The 19,526-nt window shown below is 26.8% G+C and overlaps 1 protein-coding gene across 2 annotated transcripts in view; it reads right to left on the bottom strand.

The window, feature by feature from the left end:
- The window catches only part of LOC105146624 (very long chain fatty acid elongase 7), a 48,402-nt gene that overhangs the window by 27,282 nt on the left and 1,594 nt on the right, over positions 1 to 19,526 (bottom strand). The window contains exon 1 of one of the 2 annotated variants that reach the window (XM_087414334.1): positions 456 to 524. The exons of the other annotated variant lie outside the window; for it this stretch is intronic. The gene's annotated coding sequence lies outside the window, so the exon portion shown is untranslated. Of the gene's footprint in view, positions 1 to 455; positions 525 to 19,526 lie in introns of those variants that run through there. 2 annotated transcript variants of the gene reach the window in all.

Below are 19,526 nucleotides of genomic sequence, written 5' to 3'. Positions count from 1 at the left end.
ATAGATTTATAAATAAAAAATGTATATCTTTTTAAATATTTTCCAAAATTTTTAAGTTTTCTTTATAAATAAGTTAAAAAATTCACGTGGTTATCAATTTAAAAAACAAGATACAAAAAGAGCATAAAGAACCACACCACAGGTTATAATTTGTGATATTTACTTATTATTATATTAATTAAAACATTAAACGTTTCGGCCACAATCTGGCTATCTTCAGTAATACAATAGTCTTCATAAACCGCAAAAATACATTTAGTTGAAATTAAATTCAACAGTCCATTGTTGTAATGAAAATAACATGTTCTTTTTAGTGTGAAGATGCTTCGTACAAAATGTTATAACGCCCATAGTCATATCAAGAAGTGTAGAACAAGAATTTCCAGATTCTGATTAAATTAAAATTATATGTCATTAATTTCTCCTAGTCGAATATAAAGAAATATAATCGTTACCTGTTTTACAGCCAAAAAACTGAGCGAAGAATATCAAATAACACTTTTACACAATAAGACTTTCTTCGTGACATTATGTGTTGTTGTTTGTTATATCGCGTATTATACCACTATTTATATGCCTGAGTCAAACAAATTAGAAATTTCTAGAGTTATTATTGAAAAGAAAAAGAAATCTTACTTAAGAAAAGGAAAATAAATATCTGGTAGACTTTCCGTGTCACTTTGTTTATTGATATCTCTTATTTGTCTTTTTATGTGTATCATTTCGGAAATTCTTCTTTTTATTAAAGATTGTTCCTTGTCTAAAACTTTTATGTTTTCCCAATCTAACTCATGCTTTAATAAAAAGAAGAATTTCCGAAATAATAGAACACATAATGTCACGAAGAAAGTCTTATTGTGTAAAAATGTCATTTGATATTCTTCGCTCAGTTTTTTGGCTGTAAAACAGGTAACGATTATATTTCTTTATATTCGACTAGGAGAAATTAATGACATATAATTTTAATTTAATCAGAATCTGGAAATTCTTGTTCTACACTTCTTGATATGACTATGGGCGTTATAACATTTTGTACGAAGCATCTTCACACTAAAAAGAACATGTTATTTTCATTACAACAATGGACTGTTGAATTTAATTTCAACTAAATGTATTTTTGCGGTTTATGAAGACTATTGTATTACTGAAGATGGCCAGATTGTAGCCGAAACGTTTAATGTTTCAATTAATATAATAATAAGTAAATATCACAAATTATAACCTGTGGTGTGGTTCTTTATGCTCTTTTTGTATCTTGTTCCTTTATAAAATTTGAATATTACAATGACAAAAATAAATAACATTTATTTTTTTTTACTTAAAGTCATCAAAGTACCGATTATAGTTAACAGATAACGATTGCTTATTGGAGCTTTTTTCAGTTTATATTTTGTTTGAATGAATATGAATACTTGTTAAATATTCATAGTTTTTTGTAAATAAATATTTTTTGAAAACTCAAAATTTTGAATAAATACAATTTGGAGCTCAATTACAAATTTTTGTATTCATCGGGCATACTAGAATATATATTAGGTGTAGTAAAAAGAAATCCATTATTTTTCCAATAGATGGCTTTAGTAATCTGCATCACGCATAGACGAGATTGGGTCATCTAAAATCTTGTGATATTTAATATCACAAAGAATATCTTGTGCTGTGGTTTTATGCTCTTCTTTTTGTTAAGTTTTGTTTTATAAACCACGTTTGTTAATTATTACATAATTATATATTTTAATGATTATTTCTGACTTAGCTCGTACTTAGCTAATCAACTAACTGACAGTTACATACATTCCAGACATAGGAATCTGTTGAGACTTACTTGCTGTATTCGATTTCTACTACGTTATGAACATTAGATTGTGAACAATTATTACTATGATTGGGGACTGCTGAAGATGGCTTGAATACAGCCGAAACGTTCAGTTTGGTATTTTATGTAATAGATCAGTAGATACTTTGACTTTAAGCGAGGCTTAAAATTCTCTCCCTCTCTTTCAGCTTTAAGGCCCAGTTGTACCAACGTTACTTTGACTTTAAGCAAGGCTTAAAACTCTCTTTGTTTCTCTTTTGCTTTAAAACAAGACAGAGAGAGTTTTAAGCTTCGCTTAAAGTCAAAGTAACGTTGGTGCAATTGGACCTAAATAAAATATTTGCAATCAATAGAATAGATTTATAAAATTTGGAAAACTTCTTGTGTTCTAATCAACAAATAACATATATATCAAAATTATGTCTAACTAGAAAACGCAACAAGCTATATGACAGCTGTCAGATTAAAATAAGTACGATTTCATTCTATTACAACATGAAATGAGTTTTCGCTATTATTTTACAAATATGTGCTATTAAATATAAATGATATTTTATTAAAAACATTTCTATTTTAATATAGATATTTTGCAAGAATTTTAGATGTTTTTTCGCTTCTGATCAATTTAAAGATCTGTGATGAATGATCAGGAATATTAATAAGCATTGCGTATAGAGGACTGATATTATTTTACGCAGGTTAAAAAAATTCGGAGGATTTAAAACACTTAAAAAAATCTAAAATTTGTGAGTTTTGAATTTTATTGAAGTTGTTGAAAAATAAATATTTTATTCTCTCAAAAAAGAAATAAAAGGAACGTATTTACAAATATTTAATTTTATATTTAATTTACTATACTAAACTAACTGAACTGATAATTTAATATTTATCTGTTTATATATACAAGGTGTCCGATAATTCTTCCGATAAAATTCGGATATGTAAAGCGGACTAAACTGAAAAGAAAAATCCTCTAATAGTTAACAAGATAGATATAAGATAGCCTATATATATGTTAATGAATAAATTATACAATATAATAATGCGCTATTTATGCGCTCTCAAAATTCGCAAAAAAAATTTTTTGCGCTCATTTCATTTAGCTAAAAAAAAATTTTTTTTTTGTGTGAAAGAGCCGTCAGTCAGCCCCCTACGTGTTAATAACAACTAATTGGAAAATCAAATACACAGGATTGCATTTTATTTATGCGCTTTCATATTCACGTAGCTTCAATTTTTGTGCTGCATCTCTTAAGGTACTTCCCTCTTGAAGCAAACAGTTATATTCATCCCTAAGTTGTTTAAAATTGCAAAATTACGCTATTTAACAATGCAAAATATATCTTCGATTTATGCGCTACTATTTCCAAGCAATTTCGATTTTTGCGCTGCAATCTTTAAGTAATCCTGAAAATTTCAAAATGGTGAGCGAATGGACTGTACAATTAAAAAATTCGTAACTCATAAAATAATTTAAAATCTTTAAAATCGGACTTTTAATCTCAAAAAATTTTACATTTTTTTTGTACGACTAATGATTACGACGATAATATAATAATTTGAATGCATAAGCGTTTTTTATGAATTTCTGCAACTTACAATTTTCAATAGCTTCACAAAAAAAACCTCATTTTTTTTTCGCAAAACACGTATCTCACCTTTTTAGCTAGAATATGTTAGTAAATTTAAAAAAATAAATAAATTGATGTTTCAAAGGTTTGACGTAGAATGCTGACGTGGAACATAGATTGTAAGTATATAGTAATAAAGTCATTTTAAAGAGAAAACATGTAAAATATTAACTTAACTTCAATAGTACGTACAAATTAGTACAAATTCAGCTGTGTTAATTTTTGCCCTTGTGTTTTTTTTATGATTCTTAAATCTTAAATCAGCAGTGCCACTGTTTTCTTTAAAATGATACATAATATAGAATTGTTTTTGGCAATATAAAATAGTACAAATTCAATCCTACTGATTTCTGATATTATTTTTCTTTCTTTTTTTTATTTGGAATTGATCCTGCCAGCTTAATATTAAGTTACCAGCGCCATGGTTTTTTTTAAAATGACATACAGTTTTTAATTTTTTACAAAATTATGGTACAATTTAGTACAAAATGAGTACTAAAAATTCCGATAAGTTCGATTTGATTCTGCTAGTTTGGTCCTGATAGCTTTATGAAGTTAATAAAAAATATTATATAGATATTTTACTTATATATTTGATTTATTCTTGGAGTCACAAATTTAATTTTTATTTTTATTTCAATTAAACAAGGAAATGTAAATTTCGTAAATATGATTCTAGCAATTTAGATATTCATAAGAGAATGATTTTATCAAGAGAATAATTTTAATATCAAAATACATATGGAATATTTAAATAAATAATAACAAACATCATATTACATTAATATTATATTTAACCGATAAATTGCTATGAATCATTTGACGGATAATCAGCTGTAATTAAGAGGTTTCGCGTACGCAATATGTAATATACGTTGCATTCCAGTGAAAGGTAAATAATGGAAATAAGGAAACAGAGAAAATGACAATGTTTCTATGATTTATATAGCACGAATTCAATTGACAGTATTTATTTTATGATTTTTAAGTAAATGTAATTTCGCGTTATTTATAGTGTTCTCCAAGAGTATAATAGAAAGTTGTATTCATTTACCGCGTCTCGCAGTAATACAGCCGATTATACGAACGACACGTAATAAAGATTAAATAATATTGGCGAACGTGATTATGACTTTATCGTTTTTCTATCGCGATAATATTGCTTCGAGTTGTAATTAAGAACAATAACAGCGAATTTTGTTTACAACAATTGCTGCGAATTTCCTCGTACATTTTCGATTAATCACAATTGGAGATTACATTATCGCGATGAATAACAATGCGACAAAGATTGCAAGGTAAAAACCATCACGTTCGGTCACAATCACGATCAAGACAGAAATCGCGAACAACTACGAAACGATAATCTGATACCTGAATTTTTTTTATACTACGGATATGTGTTACTCGAAGAATAGATATTTACATAGCACTTAATGCACAAAAAAAATATTTGAAAAATATATATAAGCTGCGTTTGAATCACGTGGCTCATAATCATAACTTTTCTTGCTACATTTCGATAATTACGTTTAACGCAATATTTTTTAAATTGTTGTGAAATTCTCTAGTATAACTGCACTGAAAAAAATTTCTAAAAATGAACAAACTATTACAGAAGATTCTGATCATATCAAACAGAGTTCTGCAATGATTATCTCATACAACTTTAAAATTATAATACATTCAACCAGAAAATTCTGATTTGTCAGTTTATTTAAAAAATAATGTTTTTAAGAATAAATAAATTAGAATTTTTCAGTTGATTTATATTATATATTATAAATTCTATTATAATTCTAGTTGAAATAATAAAAATTCTGATTGAGATGATCAGAATTTTTTAATTCGTTTATTTTCAACCAGAATTGTTTTTCAGTATAGAAAAAAACGAATTGCATAGAGAAATTCAATATAGAAAAAAAAACGATTGTGAATAACATGATTTACATTCAGCTTCCAAATGTTTGTGTGCCCAATGCCACGTGAATGTCTATATACTGTCCAAGTAAACACGTATTCATAAATTCGTAAATCTTCTCAGTAAAGTAAATTTAAATATCAGATTATTTTTTTGCCTTAAACATGCCTTGATTTCCATTGTTTCTATTTAAAATATAATTCGATATAATATCTTAATTAATCAGCAATTAAGTCAATCAGTTCTAACTAAAATAGGCCATATGTAGGAATTGTTTGAAACTTGCGTACGTAATCAACCATGCAAGTCGCACTTTCTCTTAATTCTTTCGTAAGCAAATTCTTCGAAAGAATGTCTCGTTGCAATATCGCATAATATTGGTACAAGATATAATGTTGATAATTATACAAGATACAGTCACATGGAAATCATTTTTGATACATATAATATTTGTTTATGATAATTTTTAGACACTGATAAAACTTTTAAATTTTATACATCAGCTGTAAAATTAAAAGATTTTATTGTAACAAAAGATGAAAACGCGAAGGATTAAACTTTATGCTGTGCAAGAATATAACGATCGGACGTAGAAACGACTTTTATCAATAATCCAACGTTAACACGCGACTATGCGGTCAAAGCGCGTGAATTCTATATTTATACAGCATAATTTGCGTTTTTTTTCTGACCCGTGTGAGATTGTTTTGATTAATCCAGTTAGCAGAATGTATTTGCGAGTGTATGACGCATTCGATGGATTTGCATAAATTGAATAACGAACAAACAGATGGTCCTCGGAATCGAAAAATAGAAAACCAGTTACATTTCCGATGCATATCTGCGTCATATACATACAATATTTATTTATTTATTCATTTATTTAATAACAGCAACTTTTTGTAAAGATATGTAAACATGATATTTATTCGCGACGCGCATTATTAATGATTACCCGCAATTTTGCGAACCGCATTGAATAAATATTACAAACAAACAAATTTGCCACAAATACAATATGTTATTTTCATGTAATTTAGATACATTATATTTCGAACTTTTTTTAATTTTCATCCTGGAAGTCGATCATGTAACTTTCTTTATAAAATGTGAAAAATGAAAATTTTTATGTATGTGTGCATGTACATACAAAAAATTCTAACTTTTTATGTTTCCGCTCTACGGAAAGAATTACATGACTGATTCCCTAATTTAGAAACCATCTCAATATATTGTTGGAAAAGCAATTTAACACAACAATATAAATTATTCATATTGCTGATATCATCATTGCTGATATTATTTGTAGTTAATTGTTAAATTGGTAGTATTTCAAAACTGCGTAGATGTGATGTAAGCATATTAAACTTTTATAAAGTCAAGAATTTTAATTCTCGACAAAAATTTTACAAAATTTCCTGATTTTCCTGATCATTTTCAATTTCTTTGATATTTTCCTAATTTCCAATTTTATGACAACTATGGATTTAGCTTCTAAGCAATTGTTAAAAAAATATGTTTAAATATATTTAATCGATGTTTTAAACAAAAAACATTGTTAAATACCATTTAAAACATGTTAAAAACATTAATATATTTAAAAAGAAAACACAATGTTGTTTTTTTTTAATTTTCTTTTACTAATCCTGCTTCTAAGCAGTTAACCCTTTGGTGTCAAGTATGACATACCTGACTATTTCTTTTATTTTATATGTACATTTTATTTTATATATATACATTTACTTGTTACTATTATATTCCTCAATATGGCATTCCGAAAAAAATTGTTATGTATTCGTTTTTTTTTCTTTCTGCAATATTTTTACCTAATGTTATATACGTGACAAAATGTAGTGTGACAATAAAAGGTTAATTAAAGAATTAGAAATCTAAAAACGCAGATAACGTTCACGTAACACTTACTGATATTATCACCCTTACTCTTATTAACGTAAGCTTGATGTTATCATTAGAAAAAAATGTTATGTGTTTTTCCTTTGTACGCCTTACGTCTTTGTTATTGAAATGACTTTAACAAGATTAATATTTATGCAGCATAAAATGTTGCCATTTTTTATATAGAGTAACTCCAGTATATGTCGCATCTATCAAAAATTTAATTTGTTAAATATTATTTATTATGTTTATAGTAAACGAACTATATCAGTAAAAACTTTGTACTGTCTACTACTATGAAAAAAATATTAGAAATCCAAAATATTTATTTTTCATATTAAAAAATAAACTTTTTAAAACCTTTGTATTTTTGCCGCATAGAAATGGGATATATAGCTACTCATAGGAGAAGAAGGGGTACGTACGGCTCATGAAAAATTTAAAAATAATGTATATAAATAAAACGTATAATGTGTACATAATAACTTATAAAATGTGTTTATAAAGTTTTATTAAGGAATAAGAAAATGGTAAATATGTATATGAAATAATAAATAATAATATCTTCCTACATATATTACAAGTGTTATAACATGAGGTACATATTTCATATAATGTGTTTATTGCATTTAGTGCACTTCAATCTGCGCACTTTATACGCTTTAGGCATAAATCCCGCTTGCTAAAAATGCCGTATATCCCAAACAGATGGGATATACAAGACAAGAAACAAGACTAAACAAAGAATACGAAAGCAAAGCATTTGTATTTTGCTACACGATATGCTTTACTATTCCATTACAGTATGTATCACAAAATAACTATTAAATCTTTTACACGCCCTACAGTAATCATTTTATGTAGATTATAATTTATGATGACGTTACTTATTACAGTGACAAATCGATTCAACTCACAATAATTTCATTAATATTAACAGTAAGAAGCTAAAATCATAACACAATACTAATATAACATAAAGGCATACATATAACAGAAGTTGCGGGAAAATTATCCTCATTCCTTCTATTTTTTCTGATTTTTGTGGCGTAAATTCCAGCGGCGTATTTGCCAGAGTTACCCTAATGATTTTTATATTTATGATGTTGAACTCAAAACAATAAAAAATTGCAATTAGTGTTTTTAGATCGATTTACATTTTTCATATTTTCTGATATTTCTTGCAACGAAACGGATTCTGATATGACAATAAGCACCCTTTTTTATACACTTATCATTTCTTTGAACACGTTTCTAATAAAAAAAATTTAAGACGGTTCGTATGTATACTTTTATATAAAGTATTATTTATCATAACTGATCATAATCTTAGCTGTCTAATTGTAAACTAATCACAATTGTGGTTACAGGAACAAATGATAAAATAGAACATTACATAAAAATCATTCATGTGAAACATCTTATATTTTTTGCGATATTATAATATTGACTTCGCGAATATTTTAAAATAAAAAAATTTATTATAAGAAATTCCTATTAATCATGTAAATATTTTAAAGTGAAAAAAGGGAAAATTATATACAATATGTTTCGAATTTATATATTCCAGACAAAACAGTAGCTAGCTTTTATACACTGAGAAAAATTTGTGATTGAAAATGGATGTATCAAAAAATTCTGATCATATCAATCAGAATTCTGATTGTTTTAATTATAGAATTATAATAGATTGAACCAGAAAATTTTGAATTGTCTAATTTCACTAGAATTCTAATTAATGCAATCATCTTTTTCCAGTGCAAGTAAGTTTAATTAGTGTTCGTGTAGAATCATAAAGTGTTCATCAATATTCAGAACAATGTGACTTTATTGCTTCCGTAAAGTTTCAACTTAGTTGCAGTCATTTGCAGCGTTTCAAATTATAAAGTTACTCTTCCATTGTACCTGGTCGCGACGAACGTTTATTTGTTCCGAGCAATTTTCAATGTCGGTGGACATTATACGAAGGCGGCACCTGCGATTCGTGAGGCATTAGAACGAGCTTGGAACTCTTTGGTATGGTAATTTATATTTTTAATTGATAGCTAGATCAACTGACATTTGGGCGCTCAATAAATTCTGTTGAGAAATCTGACGAAATTTATAGAGCGGAAATCGAATGTAGAGCAAATGGTAGTTCAACTAATTGCGCAATTCGTATTAGAGAAATTAAGATATAATAAAAGCATTCAGACATCAACAAGTTCACTGCGAGTTATGATTATTAGTTATCAGTTAATATAACGTTTCACAGCAATACGCAGTTTGAACGTAAGAGAGAAAGTGTTTGAATTTACTCAAGCCGCAAGTAGTGAGACTTGACGATTACAACGAAAGTAAATTTTGCGTAAAGCGTATGATTACGGCGCAGCATTATCAAAAACGCCGATTGAATCGTTACGTTACGATGGTCGCGGACGCGCGCGGGACAACGAACAAATGAAAGTTTTTTTTAACAATACTTAATCTTGTTATTCTGTTTATCTTATAATTTTGCGTGTTGTTCTTTTCTTTCTTATGTATACAAAGTCACAAATTCCTTATCCTAAAATTCTATAACTTTCCTGAGTTCCAATAAAAATAAAATTTCACATGATTTTCAATATTTTTTCCTAACTTCCAATATTTTCAAATTTTTTATATTTTCGTCCTGATTTGGAAACGGTTACATATTTACATATTTTGTTGAGAGATTAATATAGTAATTTAATATAATAATATAATAATTTAATATAGTAATATAAATTATTATTAATATGCTGACACTGCTTGCATTTTTGTTAATTGATAGTATTCTAAAACTGAGTAGCTGTGATGTATGTATATTGAAGCGAAAATTTTAATTTTCCAAATAATTCTGTAAAATTTTTTGACTTTTCTCTGATTTGCCTGATTGTTTTTTCGATATCTGTGACCGTTTTCTGATTTCCAGTATTGTGGCGATTCTGGTATAGTTAACAAGTTTTATCATAATAGAGAATTTTTGCAATAACGTGAATCCAGATACGATGAATGCTAAAGTCACGTTATCCTTTTCTTAATAGTTGTTAAGATTAAAAAGATAACCCTAATCGTATTCGGATAAAAGCGGTATTGCAAAAACTCGCTATTATGCATAACATGAAAAACAAAAAGTTAAAATGTATGATATTAAATCACACTTGATTCTACGCACAATAGTTTTCTTATGACCGTGACCGCGTGACTTATATGCTACGAGGTCAATTAAATAGTTTAAAATATATTAACAATGCTACTGTTTAACTTTAAGTAAAACATACGCAGAACGAAATTATTGTTTGAATGTAAATATGTATGATAAAAAAACATATTTATTAAAAATATATTTTTAATTTGATAATGTGATCCCAATAGTGTGATGTCATTTTACAAGATTACGACAGTCATAATTATTTAGAATATTGTTATAATTATATAGTGCCATTATTTAACTTCAAGAAAATCATCAATTTCGGCATTATTTTGTTAATAAAATATTATTAAATTGTAAATGAGTAAAATATTTTCAAATTGTCATAAAAAAAATATATTAAAAAAAAATATTTTACTCGCAAAACAGTGCCGAAGGTAAAATAGAAGGGAGAAACATTAAAAATATATTTTTAATAAATATGTTTTTTTATCATACATATTTACATTCAAACAATAATTTCGTTCTGCGTATAAACGGGAAAAAAAATTCTTAAAAAAATATATATTATTTTCAATAAATATGGGCAAGTACATACATTTTTAAACTGACATTTTCAGATAAAATACATCATAAAATTATACAATAAGTAAAATTAGCATTTTCTATATTACATATATCTATTAAATACTTATACAAGTATTATTAGCTCCATAAAGCTAGCTTTCATATATAGAACATATAGAAAAGCTTGTGTAAATGCAACGCAATAAATTAATATGTTAAGGCTTTTTTTAGAAACGAGCAAATGTAGATAACTAATAAAATTCGTTCTTTTATTACATTCGTATAACGCTATAAATTTCAAATTTCAAACGTTTCAATTTACAAAATCTTCCTCAGTGATAGTAAAGAAAACGTATTCATGTAACTCCTTCCAATGTCAACGAACTAACATATGATACATAATAAAAATTATCGCTCAAGACTAATTTTATTTACTTTTCCCTGCGTCAAGATATTACGGATCAAAATAGGTATCCAGTCAGAAGCTTGAAAGTCCATAATTGTAAAATTGTGTTTAACTAGTTCTTCGGTTGTTACCGAGAATCAGCTCAGTCAACAATTTCATATAAAACATCATTACGAACGAGGATTTCTTCAATGACTATCCTATTATATTGTTAATTTATATAGAATAGTCAATTGAATCAATTTCAAATTGTGTCCTCGTGTATAATAAAACGCTATTGATTGTCAGACGATTTGAAATGAACTGATCGAATGATATTTTTTATCATGTATCATATGTTAGTTCGTTCGACATTGGAAGGGGTTACATGAATACGTTTTCTTTACTATCACTGAGGAAGACTTTGTAAGTCGAAACGTTTGAAATTTAAAATTTATAGCGTTATACAAATGTAAAAGACGAATTTTATTAGTTATTTATATTTGCTTGTTTTTAAAAAAAACCTTGATATTTTAATTTATTGTGTAGTTTTCATATATTGTCATATATTATTATATCTTATATTATATTATCATATATAATCGTACATTAGCTCCATAAAGCCAGCAAGATCAAAATAAGTAGAATCAAACTAGATCTGTTGGAATTTTTAGTATTTGTTTTGTACTAAATTGTATCATTGATGATAATTTTATACATGTGCTATTTCGGAAAAAATCTTGGCAGTGCTAACTCAATATTAAGGTAGCAGAACCAATTCAAAATAAAAGAAAAAAAGAAAAATAATAGAAATCAATAGGATTAAATTTGTACTATTTTGTACTACCAAAAACAATTCTATATTATGTGTTTCCAAGAAAAAAATGGCGCTGTTAATGTAATATTTAAGCTAAGGTAGGATCATAAAAAAAAATAACACAAGAACAAAAATTAATACAGCTGAATTTGTACTAATTTGTACTAATTTACACTAATTTGTATTGAAAGTAAGTTAAAACTTTATATTTTTTCTTCTTAAAATGATTTTATTAGTATATACTTACAATCTATGAGACATTCTACGTCAAACCGGGTACTTTTGAAACACCATTTTATTTTATTTTTTTTAATTTACTAACATATTAGAAAAAAGTCACCGATACTAACATAGGTCTCCTAAAGTGGTAAAGTCTCCTCACCCCTTTATTTCTCAGAAATTAACTACTGCGCTTTATTAATACTTTATTAATAATAATGATCTGTTTAGCTAATTAACGAATTAATGACAACTCATAATTCGTGTATTTGTGGCTTGTTTCTCAAATCAGTTAAAAATGAATTCTACGAATACAAAAATAAAATTCTTACGATTTTCTTTTGCAAATTGCGTAGTTTAAATAATAGTGACTATATTATTGATAATATTACGTCATTTTAAAGGGTTGTAATTTCCTGCTTTGACCCGGTTTGAAGTGGAATGCTTCATTGATTGTAAGTATATACTAATAAAGTCATTTTAAGAAGAAAACATGAAGTTTTAACTTACTTTCAATGGTACAAATAGCGCCACTTTTTTCTTGGAAATATATAATATAAAATCGTTTTTGATAGCATAAAATAGTACAAATGCAATCCTATTAATTCCTGATATTATTTTTCTTTTTTTCTTTTATTTTAAATTGGTTCTGCCAACTTAATATTAAGTTAGCATCGCCATGATTTTTTTCGAAATGACACATGATACGAAATTACCATTGATGGTACAATTTAATATAAAATGAGTACTAAAAATTCCAATAGGTTCGATTTGATTCTGCTGATTTGATCCTGCAAAGCTTATATTATCGTATTATATTAAGGAATATAGTACAAATTTTTATATTTTAGAATTTTAAAAATATCAACATTAATATCAAAAAGAATATAAATGTGATATCTGTATATCGCAAAACGCAAACTCTATTTCGATTTTTCATATAGTATAATAATATCAGATAACGTTAAGACCTCTGATATGAAGAAATTTAACTCAAGCCTGCAAAGGAGAACAATGTAATTTTTAGTTGCACATTATCTGGTTTTTCTGGCGGAAATTATTCATAAGAAAAAGACAATTAAAATTTGCGCTGAGAAAATTGCTGCCGAGTTAATAGATATAAATAAAAAGATGTCAACATATAGCGTAAATAAAGAGGCTAACAAATTAATAGCATTTGGCATTCCACTTATTCTATTTGATGCAACTGTTTTGCGTAAAGCGAAACAAGATAGCGAACCGGATAGACGTTTGCAATTATAAAACACAAATTTCATAAAAAATTCTTGTGTATGAATAGTTCAGGATAATGTAGTATGAATATTCAAAGTGCAAAGATACTACATTATCCCTAACTATTCATAATAAATCCAGGAATGAACCGTCTGTATTACTTTCAAGGACAATAGTTAACATAAAAAGCCCATAAGCAAGATGCTAATTGTGTTTTAATTTATAGACGCTACTGTTGGAATAAGAAAGAAATTACTGTTTTTATTTTGAGACTTTGCCCCTTCTTTTATTATTTACTCAGTTGACCGACACGTCTTGCTTATTATTTAAATTATAGTTATGTTTTTGACAATTTATTGTTAACATGTAATTTATAAGAACTGTTACTTAGAAATTAATATTTTATTGTTATTTTGTTTTTTTATTCTTCATCATTTGATCCAATGCCAGACGGCTTCTTTGTGTGTTTGAGGTAAGGCATTAATTTTTACTTGAATTTTGTTTAAAATAATGTGGCCAAAGATTTTTTGGTTTAATGTTTGGTTTAACAGATATTACAACATCAAATCTATAAATTTGATGGTAACTTCGTTCAGACATTCAAGGAAAAAGCAGTATTTACTGTTATTGGTAAGGAAGACTTCAAAGTGAGTCGAAACGTATAATGTTTTTTAAATTTATGGAATAAAGAAATAAAAAGTTTGAGATTAAATTCTGCGTACTGACTACCACGCTGACTCATTCGTTCTGGATTTTCGGATCAATTTTTTATGTTAGGAAAGAAATTACGCCTTCCTAATGACAAAAAGTCTTTCGAATTTTTCGAAATCTGCACAGGAAAAAATTTCAGGCCAATTTTTTTCGGAAATCGAACGTTCTGATACGAGTTCTGATAGCCTCCCCCCAAAGAGTTTTATCGATTAGCCTACGTGAATTGAATCGAAATACTAAAATAAATAATGAAATTATAGCCCTTCAAAGTTTCGGATTCGTGAAGTTAGCCCCCCGATATTTCAAACGGAAGAACCATTCTTTCTAAAATCGGATAGATTACTCTTAAGGTCTTCGGGAGGCAACCAGAACTCTGCTTATTTTTTCCAAATTTTGAAAAAGCGGAACCAGCTTCACAGAGGTACGAAATAGAGACGCAAAAGTTAATAAATTGTACTGACATAAAAAAATTTAATATTTTTATTAAAAGATTTTATCTGAATACATCGTTAAAGATTTATCGAGCAAATCCTAAAAGTTCTTACTATCTGCCTTTATTTTTTTACCATCCGGGGAACAGAATTCGAAATATATGTTGGAAAGATTGCGCCTGTATTATTTATCATCGACATAAATATCAATTCCGGCGTCGTTTCGGGCAGTAGTATTTTATTTTTAAGTTATCTTTTTAAAATATAGAAATAAAATATAGAGTAAAAGCACTAGATGTGGATCAGGCACTAGTTCCGGATCATTTTATATTTAAATAATCATAGTATTTTTAATGATATATATCATAAGATTTAGCATTTGTTTTATCTCTTTCAAGTGACAATTAATTTTAATTTATTAGAAAGCGCTACACATTTTATTGATCGTTAACTAATTAAATGTCCGAGATTGAAATGAACGTATCTTTCAAAATTCATTCTAATATCATAAGAATTGCCTTATGGCTTTTATAGCAAGTAGTAAATAGTATTAGATTTCATGGAAAAAAATCAACGTTATGCTCAGATTAAATGTGCCCGCGAGTGTTTGTTTAATCAATATGTTATAATCCAGGGCTCGGTAAAATATAACTGATATGACTTATTTAAAATATAAAATCGTAAGAGTCGATAATTGATACGACTTATTTGAAATAAAAGATATAAAATAGGTTCTAAGAACTTATTTAAAATATTAAATAAGAAATAGATTACAAGAAATTATTTAAAATATAAAATAAAAAATAGGATTCGAAAGTACATTAATTTATTTAAAATATAGAATAACTTTTATTTAAAATAGATAAATAACTTGTCTTTTACTTTAAATAAGTTTTTATTTTAAATAAGAAACGTGTTTTCAAAAACTTAATTAAAATATAAAATAAGAAATATATACTTTAAATAAACATTTCAAATGGTAAATACAAAATATTTTAATGATTTTCAATAAGTCAAGGCTTAAGTTTTGACTTATTGATTATATTGCGTTACAGGTACAGCCTTTTTTAAAATGATTTTATTTATTTGAATATATGAATATACATTTATAAATATAATGTTTCAGTTTTTTTATAACTATAGCCTATAATTAATATTTAATAGTATTAACCTTCGCAAACCACAGGTGGAAAATTGAAACGGATCATATGTGGGTATATCTTGTACGTCACACTATATTTCATCATAAATATATTATAATTTATATAACTATTAACCGTCACTTTTACTGACGAATCGGTAACATAACTGATACAATTTATTTAAAATAAAAAATGTAAAATAGGTTCCAGAAAATTATTTAAAATACAAAATCGACAAAAAACTGATACAATTTATTTAAAATAAAAAATAAAAAATAAGTTCCAAAAACTTATTTTAAAATATTAAATAAGAAATAAGTCAGAAGAAGTTATTTAAAATAATAAATATTAAATAACGTTTTAATTTTTTCTTTATTTAAAATATATATTTTAAATAAATGTATTTGAAATAAGACCGAGCCCTGGTTATAAATTATAATGATACTTTTATTGCGTAAATTTATTACAAAAATGTTTAAAAACTTGTCAAATCTTGCAAATGATGCCATCCTGAAAAGATTTATTTGTTTTAAATGTATCGAGATAGAATAGTATACATGTCTATATGTAAAAAGTGTTCATCATTCATAATTTAACTGTTTTTGTAAACGTTTAATTTTCATTAATTTTTATTGTAATTTCAATTATTATTGATTTTTAATTGTTAATAATTGTAAATAAACTTGAATATAAAATTGCATCCACAATTAGACCCTAAAACTAGATGGTGGATTATCAATTATAATTTCATTATATACAGGGTGTTTCATTTTAAGTGATATGATCGATTATCTCGCGAATCGATGATTTTATTGAGAAATTTTTCGAACGAAAGTTGCATGGCTTGAAGAGGGATACATAATGGAAATGTGAACTTGATCTTAAGTGACCTTGTCAAAATCAGATCAAGGTCATTAATGTTTTTTTAAATGGAAACCCCCTTTTTTTTCTCCATATTCTTCTAACTATTATCTCGAGAACTTTTCAAAACATTATAATAAAGTTACGTTTCATTGAGTACTTTCCGAGTTATGGAGCTTGAAAGTTACAGTATCATCGGCGTTATCCATGTACGCATGCGCGTGTGAACGGGATTCTTAAGGGCTCCGCACAATAAAAAGAACAGAGAACAGAGAATAAGAATTTCAATCTACCAGAAATCATGTATTGTGGAATACACAGTTTCTGATAGGTTGAAATTCTTATTCTCTGTTCTCTGTTTCCTGTTCTTTTTATTGTGAGGAGCCCTTTACATACGCTCACGCGCACAGAATTGAGTCCAATCTTTCCCAATTGAACGATTCTATTTTCCTCTTTTTTCGTTTAGCTTTTCTTTCAATTTTTTTACATTAGTGGGCTTTTTCAAAACTTTTTTCCAAAATGGCCACAGTTCAAATGAAATCGTTGATATTATTCTTGTGCTTGGCGAAGCTGGATGAAATTATTGTAGAGCAGAAAGATTGTATCGTAATAGATATCCATTTAGACGACATTCAAATGCAATGCAGATAAGAAGAATTTTATTACAAGAGATATCGATGATCTTACCTTAGTTGGCCTGGATCAATCCCTTAATCGGATCAGTGATTGGTCTTGCCTTGTAACTTAACAAAAAAAAGTACTTAACGAAAAGTAACTTTATTATAGTGTTTTGGAAAGCTCTCGAGATAAGAGCTAAAAGAATATGTAATAAAAAAAAAAGGATTTTCATTTAAAAAAACGTTAATGATCTTGACCTGATTTTGACAAGGTTACTTAAGATCAAGTCCACATTTCCATCATATGTCCCCCTTCAAGCTATGCAACTTTCGTTCAAAAAATTTTTCAATAAAATCATCGATTTGCGATATCACTTAAAATGAAACACTATATATTATGATATGCATGCGCAAATCATTTTTATTATTCTTATGGAATGTAGTAAAGCCATCAAAACGGATAAAGCATTTGGTGAATTGATTCGCAATTAATATATGGGTCTGATTGTGAATAATTATCATTACTTTATTTAATTCAAATTAAAACACATAAAACAGTAATGAAGTGAAACAAAATCATCCATGTAAATCTTTATGATCAATCATAACAAAATTAAATTATTTTATTAATTGTTTGATGTAAAAATTTATTAATTGCTCTGTATAAAAAAAAATGAATTTATTTTAAAGAGTGATCCACAACCAGCGGTTTTACTTTATATCCACGTAAAATGTATACATTATTTATGGATTTCTTGATGTATTATTCAACTTTATAATATCAATACACATACAAACATATATATATATATGTATAAACTTCTAAATTTTCTTTTAAATTCCTTTGTGACAGGTTATCGAGATACAAAGCTTAATAAATTCTGCTAATATAAAAAAATCAACGATGATGATCGAGGATGCTTGAATGCATTATTAGCGAATGAAAACAGATGAGGTGAATCTTAAATTTCTCCGTTAATTTCTTTTACGTTCAAGAATGAGATATCGCACAGGATACACAAACAAGTTGAGTTTTATATTTTGAAATTCTCGAGAAATTAGACAAAAATTGGGTTAGAAAGAATTTGAGTTACAACACTGAAGAGAAAAGTATTGGATATTTGTGATTATAATTGCATAATAAAATAATTATGGTTAAAGTTCTGTTTTTATAATTATTGTTGCTACACAATGTTAGTAATAATAGCTATATTTATAATTCTAAATAAAAAGTATACATATAATCGATTGAAATGATTATTAAAAACGAATAGTATAAATCATGCTATAAAAATGGAGCACTTAACTAAATTATTTTTTCATATAATTATATAAGGTTTGTTTGTGTTGTTATTTATGACAAATAAGCAAGCATAAAGTAACTATGATAGAGTTCCGTTTTCATTACTATCGCTACTATGTTGATAATAATAATATTTATAATTCTGTATACAAAAAATATATACAATAATAGGTCTGTTTTTTATACACTCTCTGAACTAGTACATATAGTGCAATAAAAACAGACCTATAATTAACATTCAACAATGATTGTGAATAGTATGAATTATGTTACAAAAATGAACCATTTAATTATAATTACTTTACTATACAATTCTAAGAGATTTGTTCGCATTGCTATTTGACTATAATTGTTAATAATAATATAATGTTAGTAATAATAATTACATACAAAATAATAACTATATAATATATAAAAAATATATATAGTTGGCACCCATGAAAATAAATAATATGAAGTATGAATCATGTTATAAAAATGGAGTACCTAACCAAATAATTTTATTATACAATTATAAGAGGTTTGTTCGCTTGAAATCCCCAAAAAGCAATAGTGTTTGCACTTAAAACGAAACAAATATATTCTCGTATTAAAGAGAAAGAAATCAAAAATTCTGAATGCAAAAAGTGCAAGCAACGCGAGTATAGACCCAAAATATACTCACACAAATACCACAAACACTTTTCTCTCAACAATCCGTAAGTTAGAAAGAGAGAACAATGAACGATTCGCTGTAAAACGATATGTCGTAAAAAATGGTATGTCAGGTGAAATGTTTATTGTCAACCGGAAGAAAATTGATCCTCGACGATAAGGAGGACAAGC

This window comes from Acromyrmex echinatior, chromosome 1 (genome assembly GCF_024713525.1).
Source record: "Acromyrmex echinatior isolate Ae372 chromosome 1, ASM2471352v2, whole genome shotgun sequence".
NCBI lineage: Eukaryota > Metazoa > Arthropoda > Insecta > Hymenoptera > Formicidae > Acromyrmex > Acromyrmex echinatior.
The sequence above is the reverse complement of the archived record's forward strand: the minus strand, read 5'-3'. Positions and strand labels throughout refer to the sequence as shown.